Source organism: Coloeus monedula, assembly GCF_965178545.1.
Source record: "Coloeus monedula genome assembly, chromosome: W".
Lineage (NCBI taxonomy): Eukaryota > Metazoa > Chordata > Aves > Passeriformes > Corvidae > Coloeus > Coloeus monedula.
The window spans coordinates 2018016-2029571 of record NC_138821.1 but is presented as its reverse complement, the minus strand read 5'-3'; positions in this window follow the sequence as shown (position 1 = coordinate 2029571).

Genomic DNA, 11556 nt, shown 5'->3' with positions numbered 1-11556 from the left:
TTAATTCGAAGCTGTATTTTCTGTGGCCTTATTGACTGTTCAGTCATTTTCCATCCCAAATATTTCCACGGTGGAGTTTCCTGTATTTTTGATGTAGAAATCTCAAGTCCAGCCCTTTTAATCTCTGTTACAACACTGTCACGAGCTTCCTCCATCTCGGGCTTGCTCCTCTTCTCTCATATCTCACCGGCAATGCTAACAACGATTTACAAGCTGGGACAAGATCATCCTCTTTAGATACCTCCCGATGTATAACATTCCAATTTGTTAAAACAGGCTTTTCTCTTAGATTTATTTCTCTCTGCTTATCGGCAGAGGAAAGCCTATTCATATCTTGAAGGCTTAAATTAGATTCATCCACTGATGGTAAACACTCATCCTGAGTTTGCACATCTGCTGTGCTACCGGCAACCCTCCGAGCTGTCATGGGGGCATCCATCTTTGCTTTCATCACTTCCGAAGATGTCATTTCCTGAGATGTAATTTCCGGGGCCTCCCACCCTCCGGCACCATACGTCACTTCCGAGGGCTCCCCCCTCTTTTCTTCACCACCCCCCCTTTCGGGTGCAATATCACAAGCGGCCGGAGGGGGTGACTGCGAGGGAGCCTGTGGCGCAGTTAAAATTTCAGAGCCGCCATTAATCAGTGAGCTGTTCAACAATTCTATGATCACTTGGCAAGCAGGGATTAACATAGCTGCTGCCTTATCGTGTTTTGAAGCGAGATGGTAAAGTCTAGTTGCAATATCGTCCCAAACTGATTTAGTAAGAAGAAGGTCAAAATCAACGTCAGGGCAATTACGGAAAACCCAAAGCAATAAATCTTTCACTTCTTTGCTGGGAAGAGGCTCAGAATATAACTTCAGCAAGGCATCTAACTTATTATAAACATCCCTCTGTTCTTTTGAAATATTCTCACCCATCTCTTAACCTCCCCGGCCCCTGCCTTCACTCAACGTTGAAGACAGTTCTCCTACCGGCGTGCTTTGGAGAAATCGGCCCGCGACCCTCCGTTTAAGCTTACTTTCAGCTTCAGCTTTCGCCGGATCACCCTTCATTTCAGGGTTCGGCTAACTCACGTCGACTGGGGGAATCCTCTTCATTCTACTCCGACCTCTGCTCTGTAAATCCGCCGCACACCGGGCACCACTTGTCTGTTTCCCGCGCTTCACGTGTTGGAGGAAAATAACTTTAAGGGATGGGACTATGCAACTACACGAATTTATTGTTTAAAATAACAAACGCATCAGTCGAGGCATGAGTTTTTACAACACCTCCGAGTAATGGCGACTAGTCCCAAGATTTAGGGTTACATCATAATTTATAACTTTCTAATCCAATAGATACTTAAAACGACACTTTGATTTAGATTAATGACCTATCACCTGTGGCACTTCTCACTGCAATGCAGCTATGTCTTGACCAATAACTTCTCATGTCACATACAGTTGTCTCTCTTATACCATCTGCATTCTTAACTTAAACTATATAAAACCACACTATTATATTTTAAAACCCTTCACCAAAACACCCAGTGTACAATTTTACTTATAATGATAGGAACACAAGTTTGTAATCCTTTTGCTTAAAGTCCACAAATCTCTGTCAATTAAGCCAGACCTAGTCTCTTCCAGGGTTGTAAATCAAAGCCTCCTTTAATTGCAGGAGTTTCTACTCCTCTGTCTCCCACAGAGAACAGACAGTAAAAATAGTATAAAAAAGGACTCACCTCGAGCATCAGGTGTGCTCTTGGCAGACTGCCAAGGCACCCGGCCGTTATCCCTTTGCTTTATTTTATGTGTCTCTTATTGTCTTTATATTAAACCCTTTAAATTCTCACAAGAGAGTGAACCTCGTTTTTCACACTCCCATGCCCATAAAACAAGCTTATTTAGATTCTTTTCCTTAGCGAGGATACTGAGGAGTAATTTCTGTCCTGCCGCAAACTCTAACTCCATGCTAGCAGGGTATCACGGAGGGAAGGTAGCGACCCTTCTTACCGGCCTGACCGACGTCCTTTGACTCACGGTCGACACTCTCCGCCCACAGTATCTCTGTCGCTCGTTGTCGTCACCCTCCTTTTGGTGATCAGCGAGCGTATCTTCCTCTGAGGAACAGTCCCTGGTAGGGCGCCAGAAATAGCCAGAGATCTACTGGGATGAACCACACTTCTCATAGAGATATGATGGAACTCCCTTTATTCTATTGTCAGACCCATAGTTATACCCTAATTCCTCAAGCACGCATAAGCAAGCTCCATACTATTGGGTTACAGCTACTGTTAACGTGGCCTTTAATAGCAAGCGATTGGTTACAGATTAATATGCATGCGACCATCTAAGTTTTTCTCTTTCTATGGTCAGCATCCCCCTCTGCAACATCCTGTTGGCTTGCCACATCAGCATTGCTCCTCTCTTTTTGCCCTAGTCAAGGACAGTTCATTAATATAGCTTGGATTGTGTACGTATACATGTCCCTGTTCACTAAGCCATTTCTCTACAGTGGCTGTACAGTTTGGGATCTAATACGCCAACCTAGATATTACCACGGGGGCATTTGTTGAATATTATCCTGGGCTATTTGCAATCTTGCACATTTTACAGTTTCTGTGGTAAGGGCCAAGGTTTCCTTCATGTCTTCTTGTTTTTCAGCTGCAATGAGAATATCATCTATGTAGTGATGTAGTAATACATGAAGCTTTGCCTGTCATGCTGGGCTAAGGGCCCATGCGACAAACCACTGAAAAATTGTGGGACTATTTTTCATCCCTTGGAGTTGATGCCTGAAGAGGCCACCTAAAACAGAGACTAGACAAGAATAAGGGAATAAAGGTAGGTATTTTTTTAAAGGGCCTTCAAAGGTACAACCTGGGGAGCCAGAGGCTACTGCCAAAATGGACCCCAAGATGGATGACTGGTCACGAGTTCTTCACACTTTTATAAGTTTGGTCCATTTGCATATGAGGGTTAATTCTCCAATTAAAGCTTCAGTTAATGATGTCGTTTCCCCAAGCTCACCCCCCTCTTAAGATGTTGGTTTACACATTTTGGGCCTAGGACAGTCTGAGTGTCCTTGGAGAGCAGGCCAGGAGAGGTTTTGTTATGTCTACCTAGCATGAGAGAGCAGAAATTAACAGGCTACAAGAGCTACACACTAGGCAGTACAGGATTTGAAAAATATGAAAGTTAAAACCTAAGGCACCATTCCCCCCTTTAGAGGCTTGACAAGTCCTCTACTGTCGCAGTTGAGACGGTCACGACACTCACGAAACACACACACCAACTCTGTTCAGAAGGCAAAAAGCTTATCTTTAATACCACACGGCATCTTTTATAGTTTCTTAGCTGTTAACATAGTTTTAAAGCACAACAAACTTAATTCAACCAATCACCACACACCACTGGGTGAACACACGATAATCACACAGCATGTTTTTCTACCTCTAATTCAGCTATGTCTCTTTCCCACGATCTTTCTCTAGCAGAAGTAACAGGCCTGAGCCATGACTATACAAAGGCAACAAGGCCATCATTTTATAAGGTTTTATCTGTATGCAACACTCTACTTTGTCGAGACTCTATTCTAAGTATTTGTCTTGGGGTGACTTTGTGATGTGTATCCCATATCGCTGCCCTATGCCCAGAAATTAATTCTTGTGCCTTTCTATGCCTTTAAACTCAGCCTGAGAGGGGGAAGGAAAAACTGAGCAAAACTTTTTCAAAGCAGTTTGCAGCTTGTTCAAGGTCACATAGAGATAGGGACTTTATTTTTGTCAGCTGTGGCAGGGAAGTGAGGAAGCACCCGGCTTGCTGCTTCCCAGTCAGCTTTTGGCCAGTTGTTCAGTTTCTTTTTCTCCAGAGAGAGACTGAGAGTTGAAGGGTTTTTTTCCTTCCCTGGAATTTTGGATTTTCTCCCTTTTCTGCTGGACTGCTTCAACACCAGAGCACATCGGGAGGACTTTCCACCGGGCACAGAGGGCCTGGCCCTGGGCCAAGCCCCAGCTCCAAGGAGATCAAATGGAGGACTCGAACACTTTCCCAGGTTTTTCCTCCACAGCGAAAGATTTTATTATTTAGCATTATATTCCTTTTCCTGTGTGTTTGTTAAATAGTTTTATCTCCTTCACTTTCCTTCGAGGAAAATTTATTTTTCCCGAACCTGGTGGGGGAGGGGTGGTTGTGCCTTCCCTCAGAGGATATATTTCTAAATTTGGCTAAACCGGAACAGTATTCTAAATATTTACTAATACCCTATGTCTAACAACAGTATACCTCTAACAATAGTATATATAAACAGGAATTATAATTACAGTAATTATAAACAATCTTTAATCCAGGGTCAGTTCGGTAACCATGAAACCAGTGTGTGGAAGATATAATCAGAACTCAGTGTGTTATCTTTGAATGTTATCTAATGTAAGATCTGAGTTAGTTCTCAAATTGTAAACGAATTTTGCTGATCTTTCCTCTTCAGTTTACATGTCAATTGTTAGTTTTGTATCCAAATTGATGGCTTTGAAACTCCAGGATCTCCTAACCTCGGTCGACAGGGGGGAGGAGAAGCCATGAACTGCTGGACGGGACATGGGCCAGGACTTCAAAGACTGATAACAGCCATCTAAACTCTGCTAAGCTGTCCAAAACTAGACCAATTAGCAAATTATGGGTGCAGTTCTGTCCCAGGAAGAGACAAATGTTATTCATAGTTTTGAAAACCTAGTTCGTAAGCATCCCTTACCAATTTCTAGGAAAGAAATACAAGATTTGCTGTCCTGGGTGAAAAGGGAGTTTCCGGATGCAGTAATTGGAGATTGGAGATTTGTATCTGTCATCTTTTGGGGAGAATGTTAATTCTATTCTATACCATTACGCTAGTCTCAAAGATGAAACGGCTCAGAAATGAATACCACCAGCGAGGGTAATTTATGAAATACTTCTGGAGCTGGCACCTCCTGCTTTCCTGCTTCTGCTTGTGAAAAACGAGGTTCACTCTTTGTAAACTTTTAAGAAAAGTTTAATAAAAGGGACAATTAGGAGACAATAGCAAAAAGGGTATTACGGCCGGGACTTTGGCAGAGCCAAAGGCACACCTCTACATCCAAAAGATCGTCTTTAAAAGTACATCTCTTATTGCATATTCATCACAATCATGCATGATTCATAAATTCTTTGGAGTTTCTGTGTATCATCCCATCAGCCTTATCTTCCTCTTTGGCTCCATTCTGTCTCTGCTCCCTCCATAAATTCTTCTCTCTCTGGTTTCTGGTTTTTCTTCTTCTCTGATAAGATACTCCAGGAATGTGAAGACTTTCTCTGCCTATCTTTTCTAAATTGACTACATAAACAATAGACATTCTATATAATGTATTACATTACAGAACCTAGGTAAAGTTTTTCTAACATTAAGGAACATGCAAAAAGCACAATACATTCATAACAATTATAAAACATGCCAAAAGCCAACATCACAATACATTCATAACAATACCTCACTTTTCCTTTTTTTACAAATCATTTGGCTTGAGCAGTATACCTTGTTTTCTAGCCTTTATTTGTTAATTTTTTAACAAATCAACCTTACTTCTACAAAGGGGTCTTTGATGTCATTTTGCTTCTTCTATACCATGATCTTTTGTGCCCTTCCAGATGTAGCCAATTTTGGTTCCACAGGCATTGGTACTATTTGCATGCCTTGGACCACAATAGACATTAATCAAATAAAACAGGGGATCAAGCAAGAGAGAAATATCAAGCCTGTGGTTGCACATAAAAGGAAGATGCCTAGCTTCTTCCACTATTCTATTCCCAATACATTATCCCACCAACTAAGTTTTAGTGCGGATTCCCACTTTTGGACTGGTATGTGGGCTATTTTTCTGATATTTTTGGCTATATCTAGGATGGCATCCCCTGGTCATCTATCTTCAAACAACAGTCTGATGTATTAAATTTTCCACAAACACCTCCTTCTTCAGCCAATAGATAGTCTAAAGCCAACCTATTCTGATACACTGCAGCTCTTGTTTGGCTTTGTTGGCTAGCTAGTAATTCCAATGCCTGACCAGTTGGGTTTGTTATTATTTCTACAACTGCTTGAAGTCTTATAATCCCATTCAGCATGTAAATTGGGGTTCGATACCCCCAACTCCCATCTTGTGCCCAGGTGGCTGGCTCATACGTTTCAATTATGCGCTCAGCGGGCCATTCCTCGTCTCCCCATTTTTGAGATTCTCCAATCAATTCTCTTTTATTTCTTTTTAGATGCTCATACACTGGTATTCCTAGTTGATCTCCATCTGGCTCTGGTAAAAGAAAGAATCCTGGGTGTATGATTCCCAGGGTACAACTCTCTTTCCACCGAGAGGGGAGCTTTGCATATGCTTTTTTTCCACATACCCAAAATAGGCCATCTGGTGCCCTCCAGTAATCAAATTTTTGTTGATTTATATTTTCCCAAAATTCTAAAATGTCTGGGATCCTGGGATCCCAAAATAAGGATTTTTGTTTGTATCATTGCATTGAAAGAGTTTGACCTTATTATTGTATTTACAATTCTTTTCCTTTGTTTTTTCCTGAGTCCAATACAGAGCTGGTTTCTCGGGGACCCACCACATAAAAGTTCCATTACTGACCTTATATCTCTTACAGGGAGTATTTCCTACTTCGTTAAGGAAATTGTTTCCGGTACGCCAGTGACACTCCTCTCTTATCACTGTTGAACTTAGTACCCACCCTTCTTGTCTGTTTTCTCCCTTTATCCTTGTCTGATTCCACTTAAAGAGTTCTATTGGGCTTAAGCTACTGCCTTTCCATGGCCATTCCTCTGTCATCAGAGGCCTTCCACAGACCCAACAGTTGGTTACATTAAGCTCTTTATCTATCCTTTCCCCTAATTCCACAAACAGGTTTTCTTTTTTTCCAAATTTTGAGATTTCCTTTTCATTTTCTATTTGTTGTTTGAGTTTCACATACATGTCTTGAATTGGGGTCAATACAGAGTTAGATTGCTGTGCTAACTTTGCCTTCTTGTTTACCAGTTGTTCTTTTACTAAGCCTGAGACTTTACCCCTAACAATACACGTGAAACAAATCCATCTTTCCCCTTTTGGACATTTACTTCCCAACCTGCTACCACTTGTTCCTAAGTTTTCTACAGTCCAGTACTTTTTCCCATTCTGTATGCAGTTTTCTAATTTGGATGGGTTGTAACAGTGACTGTTGACATGGGTATGCGCAATGAAAAAGGAACCTCAGTGTTTTTCCATATACAGCTTTCAGTAACACCCATGGCATGGCTGTGTCGGTATCCCCAGAGGGAAGAGACAAAAAAAAGGAGTGACAGATAAAGGAATAACAGAGGTCCGATATGGCTTATACCTCCACCTCCCATGCCTATGGGGTTGCTACCCACAGCAGGGGTATATGATCTTCTTGGTGGCAAGTACAGTGGTCAATTTGGTCTTGCCCTCTATTTCCTCATCACTTCATTTTCGTTAATTTCCAGGCAAATTGCTTTTGACCCTTCTTAATTGTAGCTTCCCATCGTTCCTCAGGTATCTCCCATTCAACAGGCACTAGTAATTCCCATCCACAAAGCAAGGTTACTATTTCAGCTGTTCTTTGCTCTACCTGGATGGGGAATAGATTTGGTGTTCGACACTTCATGCAATGAGTGTCATTTTAGTGAATGACAATACCAATAATTTTTACAGTTTAGACATTTACATTTAACCCAGCTAGCATGTCCAGTATTAGGATGAATCAGACAGGGTATATGGTATGACACTGTTGGAAGTGGCAATTCCTCCTCTTTTTTTTTTTTAATAAGTCACAGGCTAAGGCCAGAATATGAGAACTCTCAGACCAAAATAGTCCTGATCCTCCTGTTTGGAGTGGAAGTATTCCTCCCCAAGGAGGGTATTGGAGGTGTCTCAGGACTTTTCCAGGCCACACCTGAAACCACTGATATACCCTTGGCCTTATTTCCCAGTCAGGTGTGAATCTTGGTGTATCTCTTGGATCATTTGGGCCTTCCCAGTGCATTACCACCCATTTCCTGCTTAAGAGTCAACTTGGAATCACCAGGCTTAGATGTTATAGTCCACTCCTTAGGTCCTTCCATGGGTCCTTTGATTCTGCGGGCGTGGATCCACCCTCGCTCCTTGGTTCAGATTGCTGCCTCAGTCATCAGTAGCACCTGAAAAGGACCTTCCCCTTGTGGAGTTGATATTCCTTTGAAAGTTACTTTCTCTCATAGTGGCTACCATAATTTTTTGCTTCTACTTTGGCTTTTTCTTCATGTCTCCTGACATAAAGTTTTTGAGCCTCTTTTAATAAATCATTTAATGATCTTTTGTGCCAGTCTTCCAATTTTTCTAATTTCTTCCTAATATCTGGCCAAGCATGAGTGCCAAAATTGACTCTTAGTAGAGCCTGCCCAGCTACTGTCTCGGGATCTATCCCAGAAAATTGTTTCATATTTCTCCTAAGTCTCTCTAACCATTCAGTTGGAGACTCTTTCTTTCCCTGTTGCCCTTCAAAAGCCCTTTTTAAATTCTGCTCTCGAGGTGCTGCCTCTTTTATTCCTTTGATTACTAAATTACGGTAATAATTTATATTCCTTCGCCCAGCCCCTTCATTGTGATTCCAAGCAGGAGGTGTCAATGGCATCTTCTGGTCTCCTGGTAGTCCCTGCTGGTTTTCTCTTTCCCAAATTCTCATACCCACAACTCTAATCATTTCTCGTTCCTCTTGAGAAAATAATATTTTCATTATTGCTTGCATCTCTTCCCAAGTGAAAATGTTTGGGCCTAAAAATTGATCTAATTGTTCAGCTGTACCCATAGGATCACTAATAATCCTTTGATCTCCTTTTTAAAATTTCTAACCTCTGAAGAAGTGAGGGGGACGTTTACAAATCCTGCTCCCCCAGCTCCCATTGGAACTTCCCTTAAAGGGAACAAACGGACCTCCCCATCCCAATTCTTGTGTCCTTTATCTCTTATGATACTTCTTTCCTGTCTTGGAGGGGTGTTGGGAGAGGGCTGTTCTGTAACTGAGCTCCCCGTACTTTAGTGTTTTGCTTCTTCTTTAAGAGGAACAGCAGAAGGGGTCGTTGCCAGGGGAACGGTGCAGGTGAAGGAGGGGGGGGTAGGGGGTAGGAGTCCTCTCCGAGGCTGATTCCTCCAGGAGTGGGGGGCATAGGCGGGGACTGCCACCAGAACCGCCAAGGGGATGAGTTCTTCCGGCAGATACCAGAGTTTAGTGTGGACTCTGTGCTGCCGGCGGACCCAGCGTGGCCCGCAGGGCCAAAGCCGGGTTCAGTGGAGCAGTGGCAGACAATGCAGCGGGGGCAGGGGCTGGTGGAACGGTCGCAGATATCAGAACTGGGGCCGGAGCCAGGACTGGGGCTGCCACCGGGGCCGGGGCAGAGGCAGGGGCGGGGTGGGCCCCAAAAGCGGTGGGCTGGGCTGCTGCGGAGCAGATACCCGGACTAGGGATGGGCAGGACACCAAAAGCGGCGGGCTGGGCTGCCGCTGGACCCGCAGGGGCTGGAGGGGGGGGCAGGAATGCCGGGGCTACCGGCGGAGCCGTGGCAGGCAACGCAGCGAAGGCAGGGGCTGATGGAACGGCCACAGACATCGGAATCGGAGCCGAAGCCGGGACCGGGGCCAGAGCCGGGGTAGGGGCGGGACCCCAAAGGTGGTGGGCTGGGCTCCCACAGGACCCACAGGGGCTGAAGGGGGCGACAGGAACGCCGGGGCCACCAGCGGAGCCGCTGCCACTGGGACAAGTGGTGGAGCCGCGGGTGGTGCCATAAGAGCCGGGACAGGCGGGACCTCGGGCAACAGGAGCCTGGGTTTGGGGGGGGGGGGCAAGCAGGAATGGAGGGGACAATGCTTCCAGGGGTTCCCAGCCCTTCTCTTTCTTGTTTTCCCTTTTCACCTTTTCTTGGGTCTCTGACAAGTTAAAAATTCTTATCCCCTTAGGCCCTATGTTTCCCACCCAGCATGAAGCATACTTGCCGCCTTCTGTGTTAAAGGGTTATTTTGAATTTACAAATACTTGTAAAGCCTGACAGATCTAAACTTCAAAAGAGCCATACTTGGGCCAGAAAACATGATCGGATCTTATTTCCTTCTCTGCCCAATCAAACATACAAAACTGTATCATATTGTTATAAATAAAATATGTAATTCGTGCTATTATATATAAAACTGAAATATAATTAGACCCTACAGAGACCGAGTTTCTAAATCCCTGCACCAGCCTGGCTGAGAGAAAAATTTCACAACACTATAAGTATTTCTTTCACAATAAGTGAGGATTCCACCTAGGTGGGGTTGGATCTTATCACCAGGACATTTGCACCATGACGACTTGATCACCACACTCTGATATCTACATCGCATCTGATAAGGAATCGGACATTCCAGGAACTAAAAATAACTATTCCAGGAACCAGAGATGGCCCATCCATCAGCAGAAATGGCCCACTCATCACCCAGGATGGACAATTCATCAGACCCAGGAAAGGCTTTGTGCGGCCCAACTCCGGGACAAGAAAACTTCATGAATACGAGAAGAATAGAATTAATTCAGACTCTGCCCAAAAACTGTATAAAAAGGGACCAGCCAAAAGCAGCAGTCGTGAACTTGGGAGGTCTGATGCGATAGAGATCAGATCTATGCGTGTTCACCCAGCTTCGACCCCGGGCTCGGTGCTGTTTTTCTTGATTGTGGCGTTTGAAACCGATATTTCGGTCGCATAATAAATGTCATTTCTTTATTAATTTTGATTCAGCAATTTTGTTTATATTAATTTTGACTTTGCTCTTTTTTTTCTTGTACTTGGGTTAGTATTCCAGTTAGCTAACATAACTCCCAGAGGGCTTTCCTGGGGTATCTCTGCTGGCATGCCTCCATTCCCCTTTTTCTTTTTTTTTTTTAATTTCCTGATTCTTGCTAACTGGTTTTATGTCCCATTTTCTCAGAATCTTTACCACCCTTCCCAGGCCTTTGTTTCCCACTATATATATATATATATATATTTTTTTTTTTAATAGAAAAAAAAAACCCCAACAATTCGGACCCCACCCCCTCTTTCACCTTTTCTCTCCTAGAATACAAAAGTTCTCTCCTCAATACAATATGCTTCCCTCTAGAAAATAAAGTTATATTTCAGGGTTTAACATTTTTATCACATACATTTTCATTCATTCTCACTCAGTTTTATTGTTCCAATATCTCTGTCTCAAGCACTGTCAGTCACAACAACACAAGATTAAGGTACCTTTTAATTTCAAATTGTTGGCTAATATTCACCCCTGGGCCCAAAGTTCCAGGTTTCTTGGAGTAATCCTCAATTTAGCAGAATTAAGCCTAAATTTCTTGGATCCAACCCTCAATTCGACAGTCTCAAAACCCAAATTTTTTGGAGTAATCCTCAATTTAGCAGAATTAAGCCCAGATTTCTTGGAATTTAATCCTCAATCTGGCAGTCTCAAAACCTAAATGTCTTGGAGTAATCCTCAATTTGGCAGAATTAAGCCCAGATT